Below are 7,174 nucleotides of genomic sequence, written 5' to 3' on the forward strand. Positions count from 1 at the left end.
GGAGAAACTCAGCACAGCACAGGGATGGTGTGATCCCCTCATAATAAGAACCCCCAGGTGAAAATCAGCACAGCACAGGGATGGTGTGATCCCCTCATAATAAGAACCCCCAGGAGTAAGTCAGCACAGCACAGGGATGGTGTGATCCCCTCATAATAACCCCCAGGAGGAAGTCAGAACAGCACAGGGATGGTGTGATCCCCTCATAATAAGCAGGCCCAGGAGAAACTCAGCACAGCACAGGGATGGTGTGATCCCCTCATAATAAGAACCCCCAGGAGGAAGTCAGCACAGCACAGGGATGGTGTGATCCCCTCATAATAAGAACCCCCAGGAGGAAGTCAGCACAGCACAGGGATGGTGTGATCCCCTCATAATAAGAACCCCCCAGGAGGAAGTCAGCACAGCACAGGGATGGTGTGATCCCCTCATAAGCATCCCCAGTAGAAATATGACACGGCTCAACCTCTTCAAAGAAGAGGGTAGGGGCATATAGTACGGTGTGCTTTTTTGGGACAAGGAAGTGAGCCAAATGAAGAAAGAAGGTCTGTGTGCTTGATTAAAAAAATTGTTTATAGACATATACATGGTCTACTGGTCACATGTGTTGAATTCCTCCGAGATCCATGCCTCATTCATTTTTAGAAATGTGAGGTAGTTAACACTGTCGTGAGCTAGGCGAGTACGCTTATCGGTCACGATCCCCCCTGCTGCGCTGAACGTCCTTTCGGACAGGACACTGGATGAGGGGCAAGCCAACAGTTCGATTGCAAATTGGGCAAGCTCTGGCCAGAGGTCAAGAATGCCCACCCAGTAGTCCAGGGGTTCATCACTCCTCAGAGCGTCCACATCGGCCGTTAACCCAATGTAGTCGGACACCTGATGGTCTAGGCGTTCCCTGATGCTTGATCCGGATGACACCTGTCGATGGGTCAGCTGAAAGAATGACCTCATATCCGAAGTCACCAACACATCTTCAAACCGGCCTCTTCTTGCAGGCGCTGTTGGATTGGTACCCGCAAATCCTTCTCTGGGAGTGGGAATTGCTCCTCTGCCAGCGCACGCAAAAGCAGAATGCAGCATTTCTCGAAGCAAGGCCTGGAAGTGCTGCATTCTGACAGCCCTCTGCGACGGCGGTAACATTTCCGCCATTTTGTGTTTGTACCGGGGGTCTAAGTACGTTGCCACCCAGTACTGGTCCTTGACCCTTATGCTTTTTATACGGGGGTCCCTATTAAAACACTGGAGCATGAAGGCCCCCATTTGCACTAAAGTGGAAGCGGTGTGGTGGCCTGGCTCCTGCTCATCATCCAGGATAATGTCCTCTTCATTCTCCTCTCCCCATCCACACACAACAGGGATCCCAGAAAGGTTTAAAGCATGCTCTTCTTGCTCCGTCTCATCCGCCCCGGCACCATCCTCCTCTGACTCCTCTTCAGACTCCTGTTGTTGACTTGTCTCAGATAGAGTAGCCCCCCCTGGGAATTCATCCAGCATTGCGACTTCCTCATCTTCCCGCTCCTGCTCCTCCACAGCCTGATCAATGACACAACGCAATGCATGCTCCATAAAGAAGGCACAAGGTACCATGTCACTGATGGCGCTATGGCTGCGACTGACAAGTTTGGTGATCTCCTCAAATGGCCGCAGAAGTCTGCATGCGTCGCGCATGAGCAGCCACTGGCGCGGTGAAAAAAAACCCAGCTCCCCAGAACCGTTTCTTTCGCAGAGTTCATACAGGTAGACGTTAACTGCACGTTTCTGCTGGAGCAGCCTATCAAGCATATAGAAGGTTGAGTTCCATCTCGTCGGGCAATCGCAAATAAGACGTCTGACCGGCAGATTGTGTCGCCGCTGAAGGTCAGCAAGGCGAGCCATGGCCGTGTAAGATCTTCTGAAATGGGCCGAGATTTTCCTTGCCTGCCGCAAGATGTCCTGGACCCCAGGGTATTTGACAAGGAATCGCTGCACGACCAAGTTTAAGACGTGTGCCATGCATGGCACGTGCGGGATTTTGCCCTGTTTCAATGCGCTAAGCAGATTGGCACCGTTGTCACACACCACTTTACCAACTGTCAAATTGAGCGGTGTTAGCCACTGATCTGCCTGTGAACGCAAAGCTGAAAGGAGTGCCGGGCCAGTGTGGCTCTTGGCTTCCAGGCACAACAGACGCAGCACGGCATGGCAACGTCTCACCTGGCATGTGGAATAGGTTCTGGGGAGCTTGGGCGGTGCAGCGGAAGAGACGCTAGCAGCAGAAAAGGAGGAGGCAGCTGAGGAGGAGAGGGAGGAGGATGGAGTAGGAGGAGGAGGAGAAGAAGAGTCAGGCCTGCATGCAATCCGTGGCGGTAAAACCAAATCTACACGGGTGCCACGGGTTACATGCTTACCGGCCGTCAGAAGGTTCACCCAGTGGGCAGTAAAAGTGATATACCTTCCCTGCCCGTGTTTGCTAGACCACGTGTCTGTGGTCAGATGTATCTTGGCACCGACACTGTGTGCCAGAGATACATTCACTTGCCGCTGAACATGGCCATATAGCTCTGGGATGCCCTTCTCTGAGAAATACTTCCTTCCTGGGACCTTCCATTGTGGTGTTCCAATGGCCACACATTTGCGAAAGGACTCCGAGTCCACCAGTTTATATGGCAGTAGTTGGCGGGCTATGAGTTCTGACAAGCCAGCCGTCAATCGTTGGGCAAGAGGGTTATCCGGCGTCATCATTTTTTTACGCTCGAACATTAGGCCCACGGAAGCCTGCCTTTTTGCAGAAAAATGTGAGCTTGGCGTGATGGGAGGTGGAGTGGAGGACAATTGTGAGGAGAGAGGAGAAGGAGAAGTAGAAGACGAGGCTGGACGGTGAGAGCCTGCAGTGTGGCTTTGTGTGTTACGTTGCTCCCACTCGGCTCGGTGATGGCTGCCCATGTGCCTTCTTAAGGCGGTCGTCCCTAGGTGAGTGTTGGGCTTACCGCGACTAATGCGTTGACTGCAAAGATTGCAGATGGCAATGCTATTGTCAGCAGCGGACACGTTAAAAAAAGCCCACACTGTGGAGCCATGTGCCGGTGCCCTGGGAGCGCCAGATGTGACCGTACATGGTCGATGACTCGCTCCTGATACATTTGCAGTCTGCTTTGTCCCTCCTGTGCAATGTAAGTTAGTCCTGCTTCTCCTCCCTATCTGTTGGTTGATATCTCCCTCTGAACTCCCCTCCTCTTGCTCTCTTGTGGGCACCCACGTGACATCACTAGACACGTCATCAGCAACGTCACCTTCCCCACCGCTATAAGTAGAGATCTCAGAGTAGGCAGCAACACCGGGGACCAACCTCCTCCTTGGGCTGATCTGGGTACTGTCGTCAGACTGCTGAGTAGCGGTTGTTGCTACCTCCTCTTCCTGATCCAATACCAAGAGTGGCTGCGCATCAGAAATGTCCTCTTGATATGGATCGGAAAATAATTCCTGTGACTCAAGCGGAAGGTATGTGGTGGTGGTGGTGTTGTTGGTGGTAGTGTCTTTGGGGGTGCACATAGCAGAGAGTGAAGAATAGGGTGCAGATCGAGAGGATGAGGAGGGTGCAGAAGAGTAAGGCTGAGTGAGCCACTCAACCAAGTCTGGTGCGTCCTTTAAAGTAATTGAACGCACCTTCTGCAACTTCCCACTTTGTCTCAAGGCTGGTGCTCCTGCCCTACCCCTACCACCCCTGCGGAAGGGCCTGCCTCTTCCTCTGCCTGTCATTTTTTAAATCACCCTGTGACAAAACTCTTAGTCCCTATACCGATGAAGGACTGCTGCAGTATAGGTCAGCGGTCAGCAGTGGTGCACCTCAACCCTATCTATTGTGGACCGATAGCGGTCCTTACAGAACAGCAGACTGTACCTCACTCAACCCTATGTACTGTAGCACCCTTCACCAAGTTACCAGTCCTTATAAGGACCTTTGTGGACCAAGTAGGTTGTGTGTGACTGATTAGCAGACTGTACGTCAGTCCCTATACTGCTGAAGGACTGCTGCAGTATAGGTCAGCGGTCAGCAGTGGTGCACCTCAACCCTATCTATTGTGGACCGATAGCGGTCCTTACAGAACAGCAGACTGTACCGCACTCAACCCTATGTACTGTAGCACCCTTCACTAAGTTACCAGTCCTTATAAGGACCTTTGTGGACCAAGTAGGTTGTGTGTGACTGATTAGCAGACTGTACGTCAGTCCCTATACTGCTGAAGGATTGCTGCAGTATAGGGCAGCGGTCAGCAGTGGTGCACCTCAACCCTATCTATTGTGGACCGATAGCGGTCCTTACAGAACAGCAGACTGCACCGCACTCAACCCTATGTACTGTAGCACCCTACACCAAGTTACCAGTCCTGATAAAGACCTTTGTGGACCAAGTAGGTCCTGTGTGACTGATTAGCAGACTGTACGTCAGTCCCTATACTGCTGAAGGACCAAGTTACCAGTCCTGATAAAGAGCTTTGTGGAACAAGTGAGTTGTGAATGATTAGCAGACTGCAGCAGATGGGCAGCAGTCAAGTATAATATTCTTTCTATATTTGGAAGAAAGAATATTATACGTGTACAAGCCTATTACCATACCACTGATACCAGTCCTGAAAAGAACCTTTGTGGAACTAATAGTAACAGCAACTGTTTAAACTGACCCTCACTGCCTGACACACTGCTTCCTTCCTTTCCCTATACAAACTGGCAAAACAGAAGAGACTGGAACAATTACTGGTTACTGGAATAGCTCTTTTGTGGACCTGATAGTAACAGCTAATGATGATGATGATGATGATGACTAATCTGGCTGTCCCTAAAATAGCAGCAGACACAGCGCTCTGTCCCTTTCTCTAAACTGACAAAAGACACTCAGGCTGCTGCAACAATCAGTAGCACAGCAAACCTATATACACCTAACACCTATACCAGTCCTGAAAAGAACTTTTGTGTACCAAATAGCTAGTGGTTTATCTGTCCCTGCTCCAAACAGCAACCTTTCCCTATAGTGACAGAAGAAAGAATGTAAAATGGTCGCCGGATCGGGTGTATTTATAAGTTAGGGGGAATGTCCAAGTGTCCATGTGCTGTCATGTCTCAATTGGCTGTCCTGTACCCCATGATGGATGTGTCATCATAGGTCAAAGTTCTTTTACACATTAAACACGTAAGTCCGCCGGGGCGAACAACGCCAATAGTCCGCCGAACGTGCGGACCACGAACGACCGAAATTCGCAGCGAAACGACCGCCGGGCGAACCGTTCAGCCATCACTACCACCAACGACAGAGAGCCCCACGAGTCTATCCAAGAGGACCAGACCTTGTCAAATTTGTGCGGACAATTTCTATTGATATATGTAATTTTGTACAGCGGCAAAACAGCATTCAAGGTATTTCTCCAGGCGGTGACGGTGGGCGGGAGCTCAGACCTCCATTTCAATAACACTTCCATTCTAGCGTAATAAGCGGCAAAAGCCACAAATAGTCTTCCATACTTCCCCACAGTCTGGTCATCCACTACATTCAAAAGCATAAGTTCTGGTTTCAACTGTAGAGAGCCCTCAACAGCCCGATTAATATCAGTCAAAATATGAACCCAATGTTTGTAGCTCCGGGCAGGACCACACCATATGCATAAATGTGGCCTCTTCACTACCGCATCTAGCACACTCGGGGGATCTATCTCTATATATAACCGCCAATCTCTGCGGCGTATAATACCGTATATACTCGAGTATAAGCCGAGATTTTCAGCCTCTTTTTTGAGGCTGAAAGTGCCCCCCTCGGCTTATACTCGAGTCATCGCTGTCTGCCTGCTCGATCAGCGTGTCGAGCAGACAGACAGCGGACATTCTAAAATTCAAAAGCCGCGCCTCCGCCTCCGCCTTCGCCTGTGATAGGCGGAACACTGAATTTCCCAGCAGTCAGTGTTCCGCCTATCACGGACATCCGCTCATCCTCGTACTACGGACGAGGATGAGACGATGTCCGTGATAGGCGGAACACAGGCTGCTGGGAAATTCAGTGTTCCGCCTATCACAGGCGAAGGCGGAGGCGCGGCTTTTGAATTTTAGAATGGCCGCCGAGGCGCCGACGAAGAGCGGCGATCCTGGCAAGGCACGGGACGGAGGCAAGGCAAGGCACGGCACGGGACGGGACGGAGGCAAGGCACGACACGGGACGGAGGCAAGGAGGCAAGGCATGGCACGGGACGGAGGCAAGGAGGCAAGGCACGGGACGGAGGCTCGGGACACAGGTAGGCTGGACACACACACACACACACACACACACACACACACACATGGACACACACACACAGGGATGGATGGATGGAGACACACACACAGGGATGGATGGATACACACACACACAGGGATGGATGGATGGAGACACACACACACAGGGATGGATGGATGGATGGAGACACACACACACAGGGATGGATGGATGGATGGACACACACACACACAGGGATGGATGGATGGATGGACACACACACACACAGGGATGGATGGATGGATGGACACACACACACACAGGGATGGATGGATGGATGGACACACACACACACAGGGATGGATGGACGGACACACAGGGATGGACGGACACACAGGGATGGACGGACACACAGGGATGGACGGACACACACACAGGGATGGACAGGCATGTCTCACCCTCGGCTTATACACGAGTCAATAAGTTTGCCAGTTTTTTTGGGGGTAAATTGGGGGCCTCGGCTTATATTCGGGTCGGCCTATACTCAAGTATATACGGTAAGCCCGATGTAAAAACTTTAACTGAATAAAACGGTCTCTAGCCGATATCAAGGTTGATACATAGGAAGAGACACAAGACTCCCAATCATCTTCCCTCAGGGACAGAATGTCCCTCTTCCATTTAGTGTAAAGCCAGGGCAGACTAGGCTTCCTAGAGGCAGTCAGGTGAAAATAGATTGTGGATAGGGGGGCCAGTAAAAGTTTAGCAGTCAACAACACCTCCACCGGATCTTTCCCAAGAGTCACCCCGTCCGGGAACTGGTGCTGAAAGGCACGCCTCAGCTGCAGAAACCGGAAAAACATCCAGTTCGGTAGATCAAATTTAGCCTTGAGTTCGGGGAACGTACTCAACCTACCCCCTATCACTACATGCTTTAAAGTGACTATCCCCCTCTTA

This window comes from Lithobates pipiens, unplaced genomic scaffold (genome assembly GCF_037356315.1).
Source record: "Lithobates pipiens isolate NorthernLeopardFrog02 unplaced genomic scaffold, aLitPip1_a1.2 Scaffold_30, whole genome shotgun sequence".
Lineage (NCBI taxonomy): Eukaryota > Metazoa > Chordata > Amphibia > Anura > Ranidae > Lithobates > Lithobates pipiens.